Source organism: Callithrix jacchus, chromosome 4, assembly GCF_049354715.1.
Source record: "Callithrix jacchus isolate 240 chromosome 4, calJac240_pri, whole genome shotgun sequence".
Lineage (NCBI taxonomy): Eukaryota > Metazoa > Chordata > Mammalia > Primates > Cebidae > Callithrix > Callithrix jacchus.
The window spans coordinates 146,452,027-146,469,528 of record NC_133505.1 but is presented as its reverse complement, the minus strand read 5'-3'; the positions used below and the strand labels follow the sequence as shown (position 1 = coordinate 146,469,528).

Here is a 17,502-nt window from a genome sequence, read left to right as displayed (position 1 = left end):
GAGGAAGAGTGGGGGGTGGGGAGTTGGGGAGAGATAGCATGGGGAGAAATGCCAGATGTAGGTGATGGGGAGGAAGGCAGCACATCACGTTGCCATGTGTGTACCTATGCAACAATCTTGCATATTCTTCACATGTACCCCAAAACCTAAAATGCAATTTAAAAAATGCATGAAGCCCTCTACACAGATAATTACAACGTATTACAGATAGATTTTGTATGTACAGAAGGCTTCCCTTATATGCAGTTTCACATTCTACAGTTTCAGTTACCTGCAGTCCAAACATATTAAATAAAAATTTTTGAAAATAGAAAAAAGTAAATGTAAACCTTAGACAAAAATTAACTACAGCCTGGATGCAGTGGATCACACCTTTAGTCCCAGTACTTTGGGAGGCCAAGGCAGGCAGATCACAAATTCAGGAGTCCAAGACCAGCCTGACCAAATGTTAAAACTCTGTCTCTACCAAAAATACAAAAATTAGTTGGGCATGGTGGTGCACACCTGTAATCTCAGCTACTGGGGAGGCTGAGGCAGAAGAATCACTTGAACCCAGGAGGTGGAGGTTGAAGTGAGCCGAGATGGTGCCAATGCACTCTGGCATAGCAACACAGCGACGCTCTATCTCAAAAAAAAAAAAAAGTTGATGAAAAATGTAAGAGCTAACCCTATGATCTCTGTGATCTTTCATTAGGCAAAGACTTCTTAGATATGATACCAAAAGCATGATCCATAAAAGAGAAATATAAATAAACTGTGACATCAACAACTAAAAACTGTTTTTCAAAGGACATCATTAAGAAAGTAAAAAGACAAGCCATAGATATATAATTTCATTATTTGCAAATCATATATCCTATAAAAGAGTTGTATATATTCAGGAAACATAAATACCTCTTCCAACTCAATAATACAAAGAGAAAAAAAGTTTAAGATAAGTAGATATTTTAACAAAGAAGACATTCAAATGACAAATTAGCTCATGAAAAAATGCTCAACATCATTAGTCATTAGAGAAATGCCAATTAAAACCACAATGAAATACACTGCACATCTACTGGAATGGCTGTAATCCAACAGACTAATAATACCAAGCATTGATGAGGATGTGGAAAAACAGAAGCCTTCACTGATTGCTGACAGTAATGCAAATGGCATAGATGCATCAGAAAACAGTTTGATAGTTTCTTAGTTAATCACACTTACCATACGCTGATTTAAGTGGGTTGCCCAGAATTCAAGTGTTGGAAATTTGGTCCCCAGTGTGGTAGTGTTGGGAGGTGGGGTCTTTAAGAAGTGATCAGGTCATTAAGAAGGATTAATACCACTCTCAGAGGAGTAGATTAATTCTCCAGGGACTGAGTGAATTTGAGGCACAGCAATAGTAACCACAAGAGCAAGTTATTATAAAGAGAGGCTGCCTCTAGTGTTTTTACCATTTACGTGTACCCACTTATCTTTCCTCTTCTCCATCATTTTCTGACGCAGCACAAGGCCTTCACCTAAACTTGACCAGATGTGGCCACCCAATTTTGGATATCCCAGCTTCATAAACATTAACCAAAACAAATCTCTCTTCGTTTTTAAGAAATCACCCAGTCTCACGTATTCTGTTATAGCAACAGAAAATAAACCGACGCCATATAATCTAGCAATTTTACTTCTAGATACATATCTAAGAGAATAGAAGACATATGTCCATACAAATACTTATCTGTGAAAATTCATAGTGCACTATTAATAATAGCCAAAAGCTAGAAATAATATAAACGTTCATCATTTGGTGAACAGATGAACAAAATCTGGTATATCTATACAATGAAATATTATACAGCAATATAAATGAATCAACTTTTGATATATCTACACTATGAATGAACTTTTAAAAATTACACCAAGTTAAAGAAGCCATGCATGAAAAATATACAGTATAAGATTTCTCTTATATAAAATTTTTGAAAAAGACAAAACTAGAAAGCAAATATTGGTTGCTTGGGGCTTAATTTTGGAGTGGTGACTGATTACAAAAGGAAGCAAGATATTAATAATTTTTTGGTGATAGAAGTACTTTAAAACTGAATTGTTGGCTGAGCAAGGTGGCTCATGCCTGTAATCCCAGCATTTTGGGAGGCCGAGGTGGGATCACCTGAGGTCAAGAGTTTGAGACCAGCTTGGCCAATGTAGTGAAACTCCACCTCAACTAAAAATACAAATATTAGCCAGTCATGGTGATACACGCCTGTAATCCCAGCTGCTTAGGAGGCTGAGACGGGAGAATCACTTGAACCTGGGAGGCGGAGGTTGCAGTGAGCTGAGATCATGCCACTGCACTCCAGCCTGGGCAACAGAATAAGACTCTGTCTCAAAAAAAAAAAAAGAGAGAAAGAAAGAAAAACAAAACTGAATTGTTGTGATTGTCATACAGTTCATAAAATTCCTGGAAATCACTAAGCCATACTTAGAGTGAGTAAACCTGTACATATAGTGAGTAAATGGTGTATTAAATTGTGTACTTCCATAAAGCTATGTATACACAGTTGGCCCTTCAATAACATGGATTTGGATTACACAGGTTCACTAATACAAAAGTTTCCAATAAAAGTTACACTGAGTGTGACTGCTCCTTCTGCCTCCTTTCCCACCTCCTACACCTCTTCTGCCTCTGCCATCCCTGAGACAGCAAGACCAGCGCCTCCTCTACCTTCTCTTCCTCAGCCCATTCAACATGAAGACAATGAGAACAAAGACCTTTATTAGCAAATACATTTTCTCTTCCTTACAATTTTCTCCATAACATTTTCTTTTCTCTAGCTTACTTGATTGTAAGAAAACAATACACATAACATACAAATATTTGTTAATGGACTCTTCGTGTTATTAGTAAGGCTTCCAATCAACAGTAAATTATTGGTAGCTAAGTTCTGGGGAAATCAAAAGTTATACAGATTTTTGACTGCACAGGACCTTGGTGTCCCTAACCCCCACATTGTTCAAGGGTCGTGTGTGTGTGTGTGTGTGTGTGTGTGTATTCATAGTTTGCTAACGACTTTTAGGTTTTCACATTATCCGAAGGTAAATTTTAGACATTCTATACCCTGCACTTCTAATTCTGTATCTTGAGCCCCTTCAAAGACTCATGACAACAGCTATCACTGTACTCTTTCATTTCTCTACAGCCTGATCCACTTCATCCACTTTAAAGTTGAGGCATCTCCCTTTCATAAGAAAAAGGGGATTCCCCTACTACCTGAATGCCAATTTGAATATTAATATTTTTTCATGTATTTCTGATATCTGTAGTATGGTATCATCTTAGCACAGATTTGATAAGGTATTTAAGAAGTAATGCCTAATTTAATCTATAAACAATAACAGGTTTAGTGAGTATTAGAGGTTATATTAAAACTTGGGTCTATCTGACTATATACCTTTTGCACTCAACCAGTGTCTCATACACCACACTCCTCTTCCACTTTTCATATTTTACCATGATCTCATTGTATTTTCCCATGTCAAAAGAAAGATGAGAGAGGAAATGTTTTATATAGAAACCTGCAAGTTTGTAGCCTCAGTAACCTCCAAATAATAGGAAATACTCCTGAACTTTTTTTCAAATAGTTTTTTATAAATAATGTATTCAAAGATTTCGAGCCACTACATAAGTAAGAATCCTACTCCTTAAGAAAAATACAGATTTTGGTAAGAGTTAAAATTCTGAGAGATTCAAGCCTGATGCCACACCTTTAGATTTCTACTGCTTCAATTCCAAAAAACGAGTGGATGGCAATTTTAGTGTACCAGACTCCACTGTGCTGTATAGTTTCTTTTCTCCTGATTCAGAAAGCTGTATTCTGCTTCATTTACCCCTTCTTTGCTCCTTGGTGGATCTTGGAATCCAGTTTCCAGATTTTTTTATTTTCTTTAATAGGAAACTCCACAACCATTTCCTGAGGATTTTTGGAGATGAAAACAAGTGGAGAACGTGATTCTTGACTGACGTCTGGAAACTGCTCCTTAAATTGCTTCTGAAACAACCAGTTAGGTCCAGACAGCCCAGAAGACAACCTGATGGATAGTTCCTGGGAAATTCCACATCTTTCCCATGAAGAAGATGATATGTAGCCTGGAGTTCTGAGACTTCTTAAAGGCAGAGGGAGGTTTTGGCTACGACTGCTCTCCAAAGTTGTCCTTTGTGGAAGATGTACCAGGATCTGCACTCCATTCTTTTCTAATCCCTCTAACAAGCTGAGAAACCCAGGGATGATGTATAGAGAGGCATGACACACTGTCAAACCTCCCTGAAAGTCTTAATCCTGCATTCACAAGTGGTACTGAAATGAGCTGAACTCTAGTCCCAATCCTGCTGAATGGGAAGCCTTATTATATGAGGCTGCACCTGTGTGGTCAACCCACTGGCGAGGGGTCTGGTACATGTTGAGATTTATCAGAATTCCCAAAGGCTCTTCAGGAGATATATCAAATGTGGTCAGTGTCTGATTCAAGGTTTCCTTGGCAAAGGCCTATATTGTCTCATGTATTCTGCTGTGATATTCTGCTAATGGATTTTCTTTTTCCGGGATCTTCCCTGCCTGTAAAATTAATGGTGACCTTCTTAGAGAGTAGAGAAGCATGTCGAAGTTCTCTCAGCACCTCTTCTCGCTTCTTGTTTGGTTTCCCGCTTAAGTTTGGACAACCACAGGTTAGAATCACTGGCAAAGTAATCTGATCATCACCAACGACTTGGGTGATTCCTTTGAAAACTAGCCTGGTCCAACTCCAACAGTTTGTGCTTGATAGCCTTCACCAGACCAGACTTAATTTGAAATTCTCGATGACACAGAAAGTCCTTGGCAGAGATGTCCACTTTTCCAGAATTCCCCATCAATGGCATGAGCTTCTTTAGCAGTTTCTGGCTTTCATTTGAGTCATTCTGTAAAATATCCTGTTCTTCATGAGTACATATCAGCGTGACACAGAATAATCAAGAGCTGGAGCCCTCTTATTCACAAACAACAAGCCCACCAATCAGACAGCTATTGATGAGCTTGTGCTTCTGGCCCAGGCAATCACAAGGGTGGCAACTGGGGGAGCAGACTGCAAGCCTGTGGGTCCCTCTCTTGTGTGTAAATTGACAAACTTTGTCTTCTTCTTCCAAGAGTTGTTGTTCTCTTGTCCCTTGGGCAAATCAAAAGGTGTTTCACCTCTGCAGTCACATCAGGTTCAGCAAATACAGGAACTCCCTGCCTATTTCTCCCTTTCCTCCTACCGAGCTTTAGCTGGTCCCTTGATTTCTGCCCATCTAAAGTTTGATTTTTTTGGAAGCACTGTGCATGATCTCCTTGCTGACATCCAGACTAAGAGATTTCCCCAACTGCTAAGTGGACCATTACACCAGTGGCTCTGTGGATGCTGCCCCAGCCACTGCCATCTTCCCCAGACAGAACCAGCTGGGCTCAACACTTATTTTTTGACATAATTGAGTGCTAATAAAGAGTTGTTTTGCTCCAGAGGCCAAATTTTAACCTGAGTGAGTTAACAATTCAAGTTAATTTCCAAACCTCACAAATTAAGCACAATCTCAGTGAGAATTTAAAAAGACCAGGATAATACCTTACTAATTTATATAGTTATAGTATTTTTTCATGTACAAAGGAAAAATTTTTAATGTTTTATAAGAGTCTTGTGATGTGGATATCATTAGCCTTGTTTTACAGATGTCAGAAAAAATACATGGAAGTAAATGGTAAATTTGCCTCCCAATTTCACATTCACTCTTCTTAAATCATTAAATTGATTTAATGTTTATCTTTGACAAGTTGAGTAAATAATAATGGCTCCTCCTCTACTGGAGTATGAAGGAGGTTGAAATAATCCCTCTTCTGCACTTCAACTCTAGGTTTTGACAGCAGAGAAGCTGTTTATCCTGGAACATCTGGCAAAACCTGTTTGTTGTCTCATATCCACAGTAGTGATCAACAGAGACTCAGTAGTATCTGGTCACTCCATGTAGATTGTGTTTGATCAAATGTTATTATCTTGATGTATCTAACATGGAAATATAGCACAGTTACAAACCCAAGAGGCCTTTTGGGAATGCTATTTATTTCCAAAAACAAATTTTAAAGGCAAAAGTTAGCATGTCCTGTAATTTCTTATTAAAAACAAACACAGACATGTGTCACTTAATGACAGGGAGCCATTCTTAAAAAATGCATCATTAGGCAATTTCATCATTGTGCAAACATCAGAGTGTACTTACACAAACCTAGATAGTATAGCCTATTGCTCCAAGGCTACAATGCTATAAGGCATGTCACTATACTAAATACTGAATCCTGTAGGCAACTGTAACAAATGGACATACTTGTGTATCTAAACATATATAAACATAAAATGGTAGAGTAAAAAGCCAGTATTATAATCTTATGAGACCACTGTCATATATTCAGTCTTTGTGACCAAAATGTCATTATACAGTGAATGATTGCACAAGCCAACTCTTTCTCTTGAGAAGAATCCTTAGAAAAGGTAATCATCTCCACTTGCTATTGGGCTATTTGTTTATTCTAATACTCTGGTCTTCTTTAGACACTGCCTATCAATATTTGAGTATTTCATAAATATGTACAATTTTGTATCCTTTCTCCAGTTGTATGGCCAGTTTGTGCCTTACACAGACCTGTAAAATCCATTATTTCATTTTATTCTTTCAATAAGAATGGCTATGACAGAGTGCAGCCACTGAGATAGACTTTCCTCTTAGATTAGGAAACTCAGGGTCAGGAAATTAGTTATTTGCTCAAGTGCTTGTATTTCTCAGAAGAGGTATAGATTAGTGACGTCTTCACTTGACAGTTATAATTAAGGAATGATGCATTACCTAAGCTAGCAAATGATTATCCTATAAAATAAAAATCAAAGCAGGACATTGAATAATGAAGTTGAAAACCAGTTTGCCTTGCCATAGACATTATTTTAATTACTTGTTTTACTTATTTATTATTATTAATAGCTCTATTATTTGGGAGACTGAAATGTGCCAAATATTTTACTATACATTTTACATATATTATCTCACATGATTTTATCCTTCCTATGAAAGAGTATGAAGATATCATTATCCACATTCTAAATATGAGTTACCTAAGATTTAGCAAGGAGCTTATTCAAAATCACATGGCCAATAAAATCAGGATTTCAAGTGTTTTGGATTCTGAAGAAATTACTTCTAGTTAGTAGAAATAATATATCAAACACCAGAGTTTCAAACACCACACACCTATGTGCACCATCCACATACTCCTTTTGCTTTTGAGAGGGAGTTTCGCACTTGCTGCCCAGGCTGGAGTGCAGTGGCGCGATCTCAGCTCACCACAACCTCCACCTCGTGGGGTCAAGAGATTCTCCTGTCTCAGACTCCTGAGTAGCTGGGATTACAGGCATCCGCCACCACGCCCAGATAATTTCGTATTTTTAACTAGAGACGAGGTTTTTCCATGATGGTCAGGCTGGTCTCAAACTCTCAACTTCAGGTGATCCTACCTCCTCGGCCTCCCAAAGTGCTGGGATTACATGTGTGAGCCACCACTCCCAGCCACACCACCCACATACTCTTGTGCACATGTATGCACACACATCTAAACAATATATAAATGTAAATTGTTTGATATGTGAAATGCCTTTTTTTCCTTGATCTTTTTTTCCCCAAACAGGCATGGCTGCTTTCAAATTATAATGGCTTCGCTCTAGGAAAGCCATGATACAAGGGACTGAGAAGACTCTAAAGGAGTTATTTCATTCCATAGGGACCATATTATGCATCTTATGAATGTTTAAGATAGAGCGCGCAGTCTGTCATGTCAACTCGCATCTACTTCAATGACAGATTATTTTTCTTCCAGCACCAGTGGTTTGAATATATCAGCGACCAAAAAAGAGGACATTTTTCTTGAAGTTCAAACACGCACACAAAAATCATGCTGGAATCACAAAACAATTCAAATAGCATTAAAACTCTGACTTAAACCCACAAAGGCAAAGAAATATAACATTTAGCCAAACAATTCAATAAGCATCAAAGTCCTTAATTCACCCTGGATAGATAGTAGTAGCTACATACAACACACGCACAAACTTAACATTTGTTGAGTATTATTTTGTGTAGGATACTATGCTAAATGTTATACATGAATTATCTCATTTACTCTTCACCATAAGCTTGTGAGATAACAATGATGATTACTACCATTTTTAGTATGAGAAAATTCAAGCTCAGAAAGATAACATTAACTTGTTCAAGGGCACTCAGCTAGAAACAGACAGCGCTGGGGTTCCAACATAGGCTTCAGAAACTAAGCTCATAACTTCTATGTCTATGTACATATATAACATATTTGCATTAAAGCAGCGAAACCAAATTTTAGCACTAGGGAAATTCAAATTTGCATGAGGCAAACATCAAAATGTCCAGAAGCCAATTTGTATGACAAAATATTCAAAAGGTGATATTCATTCATGAAACACATTCAGGCTTCTAAAAAATCTTTGCCAGACTCTCACTTCACTAGATTGTGACTTCAAATAACATTTGTCTATTTTTGCTTGAGGCTCTTGCTGAGATTAAAACAGTGGGGGGTGGGGTGGAATGTTTTAAAAGGTTAAAGGAAGTATATTTTCTAGTATACTTTAACCTTTTTTAAAATGGAAAGCCATATTTGATCCACTTGTGTCTTAGATTTATGTTGGCAAACAGCTCCTGTCACTTGAGCCAACTCTAACCAACCCATGCACCTTGAAATGAATCCTGAGATCAAGCCCAGAGAGCAGTGATTGATTAGCATTGTCTGTCATGGCAGGGGCGTGGCAGCATGCATGACCGGTATTTGACAACCCTGCCCTAGACAAACAAATCCACCCCTCTGGAAATATACTCCAAAGAAGTCTCTGTCTACAAGCTGGTAAAGTAGAAGGGAGGGAGGGAGGAAAGAGGAAAGAAAAGGAGAGGAAGGAAAAGGTGGGAGGGAAGAAGGGAGAAAGGAAGCAAGGGTGAGAGGCAGAAAAAAAGGAAGGATGGTAGGTAGGAGGAAGGAAGGAAGGAGGGAGGGAGGGAGGGAGGGAGGGGAGAGGAAAAGAAGGAAGGAAGACTTAGGACAACTATCTTGATAATTGGTTAAAGGGCAAAGGAATACATTTTGATCTGAAATGTCCAAACTGTTAATTCCGTGGATAAAACTGACTTGATAATGGTTGAACTTTGCACATATTTTGTTTTTATATCACCTATCCATCAAATGTCTCCTTACTATCCCACATAAGCAGCACACCCACCCTTGTCACCATAACTGGACTCAACTATTTCCCTGTCCATATTTCTCTTCTCCTTTCCCTCTCTGTTGCTACAGTTTCTTAGTTCGAATCATGCCTCCTTGATGAATCCTGCCACAGGTGACCTAGGGCAAAATCTTAAAGGTTGTCTCTCAAGTGACCCCAGAAGGGCTTCATTGTGGTGATTTTACCACAATCCCCAGGGAGTCCTTAAAGCTCTACAGATGAGGACACTGAAGGTCACGTAGCTGGTTAGTGACAAAACTGACTATTTAAACTCAACTTTTCCACATTTCAGATGTGTCAGACTATCACCTCCTAATCTGCCCACTATAATCCTTTTCTAGGAACTAGAATACTGGGTTTTATTCTCTAACCCAAACCTTTACTGACTTTTTCTCTTTATTCACTGGCCTTTTCATTTGAATAGACTTTCTTCCCAGTGAGCCTGGGAAAGCTCCACAGGCTGAATCCTTGGAGGAGCAGTGTGAGTTGGGGAAGAAAACAAGGTTAGCCATCAGAAGATTGGGCCGCCAGTTCTGGCTGTGCCACATGCTAGCCAGGTAACCCCAGTTAAGTCATCTCTATAAAACTGAGTTTCCTCATCCATAAAATGGGGTGAATAATTACCTCTTCTATTGCCCAGGGTTGTTCTAAGGACTAGTAAGATGTTGTGTTTGCAAGCAGTTCGTAATTTATTAAATACTACATGCCTTGAGGCACTCTTACATTCCCTTTATGCCCTGCTCAGCCTTAAGCTCCACGGAAGGGGCAAATCTGGCCTCCTGGACTTTTGTACTTCAGCCTCGCAAATGCTATTCCCACACATTACCCCTGAACAGACTGGGCTTTCCCTCAGGATCCCATTCCCAGTTCCTCACGCCACAGAACTCTGCACAATATCAGTATGACCATTGACACAATATTGGTGAGGCATTCATTTTGTTCTCCAGCCTTTGTCACTGTTGACACTCCTAAAGAAGAAGGATTGTTTTAATACTGACTTAATATTGTGTGGCAGATGATGAAACCACCCTGCTGCCGTTTCTAACTTTATTCTGAAGAAAATATAGTCCCCTACCTGCCAACATCTGAAAGCTATAAATAGTGAGAAAAATAGACAAGCCTAAAAAGTCCATTGAAATGTATTGGATTTGGAGAGTTTCTTGGATGGCCAGAGTGGAAAAATATTTTGCTAAAAAATAGGGAGTGTTGCTCCGACTGGCATACAGGCAGACAGTTTAGTTAGTATTTACCCAGCCTGTGGCAAGGGAACACTCGGCTGTTTATTTCAGTGGAGGGGATGTTGGTAGACGCTGTTTGTCTAGTCAGAAATGCCCTTTGAGACTGCAAGGCTACCCGTGACCAGTTTTCAACTAAATTTATCTTTGGACTTTGTGTAAGTAATCCAGCCTTCACCAAATCCATTTGGTCTTCTACATAACCACGTCACAGAATCCTTACCAAAAATCTCCCAGCTTTGGCCCACAATGATGGCTTCTGATTATTCAGCCAATGCTGAATATGAGACTGAAACGTGAACTCTGCATAAGTAGAGTGAGTTTTGTTTCATGTAGGAAATCGCTATCACTTATTAAACAAAATAGACTGATATTTAACCAGTCATTTTCAAACCTCTTTGCCTCCTGCTCCACGGTAGAGGAAATAACATATACTATTATTGAGCATCGATCGTTGTAACCAGCTTCATTTCACGAAAGCAGTTTGTGTTTTACTTTATTTCTTGCTTGAAAGTGCAGCTGAAGTTTTCAATAACTACTTTCATGGCCTGACACTGACATGGTGAACACTTGAAAAATGTATTATTTTTCACTCTCGAGCACTACAAGAGTGTGTTCTTTTGACAAAATACAATAGTTTAAAGACAGAATGGCTGTAATAAAAGGCCAAAATGTGTTTCCCGAATTGTGAGTAAATAGCAATTACTCTTTGTTAATCAATTTATTTATTTTCCTTGGCATTCATTTTCATGTGTAATCCCACAGTGGTTTTGGCCATTATTATCAAGCTGTTCGGATTGAAACATAGTTCTTTTGAGGCTGGCAAAATACTGAGGCCAAGACTTTATCTCCATGACAGTTCACAAATATTTGACTAGGGTAAAAATCAGACATAAAGATTTGTGAAGCAGGGTCATGATTTGCTTTTTTTTTTAACCCATAGTTTTGCTTGTATTTCCCTGTTTATCTTCACATCCTTGTTTCTGCATCATTAACTTTTTAATTTTCTCCAAAACCCCATGAACAGTTATTATTACCCCATTTTATAGATGATGGAATTCTACAGGGGAAATAAGATTCTAGCACAGTAAGTTGCATGGCAAGGATTTACCCCCACACCCTCCCATGTGTCTGACTCCCATGCCCGGGCTCTTTCCGCAGGGCCTCAGAGTCTCCCAAGGGCAGGAATCTGCAGCCCAAGCTTCCTGTCAAGTTGACAAATGTGTTAAATTCAAAGATAAAAGCCTCCATGTTAGGCTGTCAAGGGGTCAGTTCGCCTGAGCCTTAACATCGTCCTTAGCTCTATTCCCATACAGAGGCTCTTCTTGAGCTCGTTGCTGCAGCAACAGAATTCAAGTGTAGGGGGGAGCCACAACTACGAAGATTTTGACAGTGGGGCTGAAGCATATGCAGAAAGGGCCCTGCTTCTGCAAGTCCCAGGGAGTTCAGTGTAACTTACATGAGGTAGACCACACCAGAGTATCAAGGCATCCTAATTATGAGCTACCGCCTCGTGGACAATGTGCAGAGAAACTACTCCTTAGGATTAACCCATGTAGAAGAATTGGCAACTCCACACAAAAGGGAAAAGGTACACTGCAAATAAAAGAAATGTGGGGAACCCAGGATGAGAACAGCACTGAATCAGATGCTTTTATTTTCAATTTGCTGTCAATTTGTCTCCTGTTACTTTTCTACTGAAAGCCTCATAGTATACGTTCCAGTATTAAAAAAGAATAATCTTGAAACACTTAAGACTGTTTTTTCTAGACACTCTTCATTGGAAGTTTTAAAATTATAAACTAATATCTCTTCAACTACACTGAAAACAATAATTAAAAATAATAACAGTAATAGATAATGGCTCTGCTACCCAAGAGTCAGCCATTTATTTCTTTAGCTTAAACATCAATACCAAGAACCAAATCAAAGCCAGACATATTACAGATGCCATTATTGTCTGTCATGGAAACAGAAAGAAAGCAATGTGGAGATCTACAGAAAGAAGAGAAAAGAAAGTGAGGAAATGGGTACGGAATCACAGATTAGAAAGCAGCAGAACATCATAGAACATTTTGGGCTTGGAGGACAAGTAGATCTAAGCTCAAATCCCAGCTAAGAAACTTGCAAGATCCTGATTATTCAGCAAATTATTTCACCTGTCTGAGCATCAATTTCTTCACTAATAAAAGTGATATCCATCTCATAGAGATAGCATAAGTAATAAAGAAGAAAGAGTGGCAGGTTTGATAATGTCGTCTACTAGCCTAGAAGAAAATATAAAATATCATCTCATCCAGCTGTCCACCCAGCATCTCTGTTCAAGAAAGGCCACCTGCTGAAGATGAACTGTACAATCTAACAAAACGGCCATTCTCTCCATAGCTATGCTTATGAGAAATTTATTCTTAAAATTAAGCCAAAGTTTACTTCACCCTAACTTCAAAATAAGCCTCTTAAAAGGTGAGACTGAGACCTGCCATGATGCACCATTGGGAACCACTTCCCACCTGTTCTGGAAGTCATCCTTGTCTCAGACACAGCTACTTGGTCCTTGGTCCTTGGTCCTCATCTCAAACATGCCTGCTCTGAGACTGGCAATCACCTCAGTCCTCAAGTCTTTCCTAACAAGAAAGACCTACAGGTCATCTTTCTCCCATTCTGTAAAAGTGTGCAGTTGATTTGTATTAGTTTTTTTTCCACCTACAAAAGTCATAAGGAGTCAAAGCAGCAGCACAGTTTGAAAAACATAAAGAAAAAAAGTCTGACATATTTTATCTAGTATTAACATGTTGGTGCATGTCCTTCTGCTGTTTTTCTTCCATGCATGAATACGTATTTTTCAGCAAAATGGTATCATGTTATAGACATCATTGAACTATGTTCAAATAATTAGAAGACAGAGATACTAGGCTCATCGCCTTTCAGGATACTCTAATAAGAGACTGGTAGAGGAGTGAATAAATTATACACCCCCTACATAATCAAGTCAAATTATAATTCAAAGATCCAGTCTTCTACCTATGAATCTTCATTACTGTTTGTAATCTTAAGAGTGCTTTTTAAACTTGAAAAAAATTGGGAGTTTTTCAGGTTTATCTGATTAAATAGTCATTAATGTCAAAGAAGCATATTCCCATAATCATCTATAATATCTAAATGTCTGTCATATTCTCTGCTAAAATGCAGAGACACTCAGACCCTGTGTTATACCTAGAAATACTTGTCTAGTAGCTTCACCCATAAAAGGGAATTGGATTAGTTTTGTAATCTCGGGATTATCAGTGCATCTTGGTTGTTTATTCACCATAAAGCAAGGCAATATGGATAAGCAGGCCTAAGAACATGACCTAACAATCAGATGTGACAGGGCCTGGGGACAGTCTGGCTCCCAGGAGAGGTTCAGCAGGGAAAGTGGGGTGTGGTGTCCAAGGCCTGCAGCAACTCTAATGTCTGCTCAAAATGAATGGGCACTTCTGGGAAAAGGTCTTTGTTAGACTCATCTGTGTGTCCCATGGCCGCCCATGGAGAGTGGTATATTATAATAACCCTTCATGTTATTGTGTGCCTTTTCTATTCCCCACTGCGCTCTAGCCACCTTACCTGTGTGATCCCATTCAACGCTCACAACATTCCAATGAGACAGGGTTTGCTAACCACATCATAAAGATAAGGAACTAAAGCCCATGGGAACAATTAGTTCATGACTGTGTAGCCCAGGAAGTATGGAGCAAGCATTTACTGATTCATTTTATTTATTGAGTACCTAATACATACCAGAAACTGGGGACTGGGGATAGAGTCCTGGCTCTCACCGAGCTTACATTCTGTGGAGGTCAAGGCAAGGGAAATAAACAAAGTCACTACATCAATGCATAAGGTAATTCTAGAGGACATCAAGTGTCACAAAGGCAAAACAGCACCATAAAGTGCCAGAAACTAACTGGTAGTCAGAGAAGAGGGCTGATTTAGACAGGGTAGTCAGGAAGATTTCTGCCAAGAAGAAAAATTTTAGCTAAAAATTTCATGAATAGAATGAACCAGGAATGTGATGATCTGAGGGAAAAGTACGTGCAAGTATAAAGGCCGGGAGGCAGGAAGAGACCTGACATGTTTAAAAAACAGAAAGAAGGAATATTTAAAAGAAAAAAAAGGGAAAGAGTGGTGTGCAGCGATGACAGAGGTAGGCAGGGGCCAGACTATCTAAATCCTTACACGTCACGGTAAAGAGTTGGGATTTTATTCTAAACATGGTGAAAATTTTGTGGAAGATTTGAAACAAGAGAGAAAAAATGAACTGATTTTTACTTTTTAGTGATAACAATCCCAGTCTTACTCCAGAGCCCATGCTCTTAATCCTGGGGTAATGATGTCTTTTGAAGAGTGAGTTTCTGATTAATATGGAATAAAGGAATAACAATGACATAGCTCAAGAAGGAGAAATGAGCCCAATGTGTGAGAAGGGAACTGACATTTACAGTAAGTGTAGTTCATAGAGACAGTCTGCATCAGAGGCGTGGATTGCTCAGAGGTTCCTGGTCCCAGCTGTCAATCAAGGATCCAGACCCTAAGAGGAGTCATCTGACCAAAGCAAGCCAGCAGCCAGCTCTTGGATGGACAAATGTACTGGGAAGGTTATGAGAACAGGCACAAGAGGGAAGTGGATAAGGAAGAAGCCCAGGATTTGTGGGTACTCAGAAAAGAAAAAAGGGAGGAAGGCCTCAAGATGAGGAACTTGGAAAACAGAAAATACAATTAGGGGACTGAGAGGCAAACTCTGTGATCAGCACTGCCTTTTCTTCTGGTCCAATTAGCTCCCGGGAAATATTGTGTAGAACGTGCAGATGTTCATGTTCTGTTTGATGTTAGGCGGTGCTGCATCTCTGGGTGAAATAAAAGTAGAGGGGGGATTTCTCACACTGGGGAAATGAGAAAAGACAAGGCAAAGGAAACTGGGAAGGAAAAAAGCTCCAAGTTTAGCATGACTTTTTCTTATTAACTTTCTTTGGTTCTTAATAGTCATCTCCTTTATTTTCTCATGGCACACATCATGCTTACTTAATAGATTGTTATAAAATCTTGCTGCATTAGTGAAGTCACAACCATAGGTAAACTGAATGCTGCAAACTTAAAGTAATTTTCATAAAGAAACTTATTCTCCGTTTTCTATCTTTCCTGCTCTGTTTTCTCTCCCTCCTTCTCTCTCTCATTCCTTCATTTTCTCCCTTCACCTTGCTACCTCCTTTCCTCTGTGTATGTTTGTATGTGCATAAGTAAAATAAAATAACAAAAAAATCTTTGCAGAGAATCAGTATGAACTGCTATTTTCTGTGAGTTTATCTTTCATATTTCTTTGAATATGAGAGCAATATTTGCCTTTCTCCAGGCTTGAAGCCCAACATTTTAAATAATCCAGAACTTCTTTTTGAAAAATCACTGAAAATAATGTCTCCTTCTTGGCTCATTGGTCTTTTCTGTAAGTTATTTCATTATCTGGGTGTAACTCACTAGGATCTGAAGACATAAAACCATTTAAATCAACCAGACAGTGGGTTCCCTCACTATCTCTCATGGACCTTGTGTTTCAATTTCCTCTTAATGATGTTTCTTTTATGCCATTTCAATTGAAGAGCCTTGCTGGAGAATGTAAAAGGAAAATAGGAGCTGAGGAGTTCTGCTTTCTGTGTGTCATCTGTTAACATTGCACCATCTGCCCTGGGCAACCCGCCTATTCCTTCCTAGTTTTTCTGGGTAGTAAACAGATTTACTCAAAGGAAAAAAGAAGGGAGAACAAAGGGTGTGCTGCCTCAGAGGTGGGGGATGGGAGTGGAATGACACCCACTGGTGCGAGATCACAGGCTGCTTACCACATGCCACTGTTAGGCCCAAATCCACTTGTTTGCTCCCGTATCTGCTAAGGCCTCTCTGCACAGATCCCACCAAAGATTTTTTAAGAGAAAATAGGGGTAATATTAGACAGTAGTTGGCTTTATCTATGAATGCCATAACCGCCATAAAGAAAGATCAGTCTTCATTATCTTTAGCTTTCAAAACCTGGCTCATGCAACTCTTCTACGCAACCTTCCTTTCACCAGTACCCACCACTTGTAAAGAACTCCTTCCCAAAACTCACAGCCAATCCCTCTCTTCTCTGTGCTGCACCTGTATGTTGCACATATGCCACTATTAACCTCATCACACTACAAAATACACTGTTTTTTTTATGCCTGTCTCTTCGTTGACTAATTAGTGTGTGAATTTGCTAAAGCTGTTACAACAAATTTCCACGAAGCAGGTGGCTTAAACAACAGAAATGTACAGTCTCACAGTTCTGGAAGCAACAAGTCCAGATCAAGGTGTGAGCAGGGTTGTCTTTTTCTGAGGACTGGGAGGAAGAATCTGTCCCGTGGCGCTCTCCTCGCTTCTGGTGGTTTGCTGGCAATCTTTGACATTCTTGGCTTCTAGAGGCATCACCCTGATCGCTGCCATCATCTTCACATGGCATTTTCCTGATGTGCATATCTGAATCTTTTTGTGGCATTCTTTTTGTACAGATATAGGGGCTTACCCCACTCCGGTAATACCTCGTCTTGAATTATAACTGCAATGACCTGATTTCCAATAAAGTCATGATGCTGGAGGTGAGGACTTCAACATACACATTTTGGGGAGACAATATTCAACCCATAGCAATCAGACTCCATGTTTAATTCATGTCATACTTGAAGATACATCTACTGCACTGCCGTATCTTCACCTGAAATGCCAGGCCCTCAAAAATGTGCATTTAATTGGCTTACTTTACATATCTCTACCACTTTCAGTATAGATGCAGGCCAAATTGAGTGTATGAGTTAAATTTTCTTTCTCAGAGGTAGCACCATCAGGAAACCAGAAAAGTCTCTGATCTCAAGAGACGTACTCTATTTTATGGTTT

General features: G+C 39.2%; 1 pseudogene; it reads right to left on the bottom strand.

The window, feature by feature from the left end:
- Positions 1-4,348: 4,348 nt before the first annotated feature.
- LOC100390483 (activating signal cointegrator 1 pseudogene) lies at positions 4,349-11,816 on the bottom strand (annotated as a pseudogene).
- Between the last annotated feature and the right edge of the window lie 5,686 nt (positions 11,817-17,502).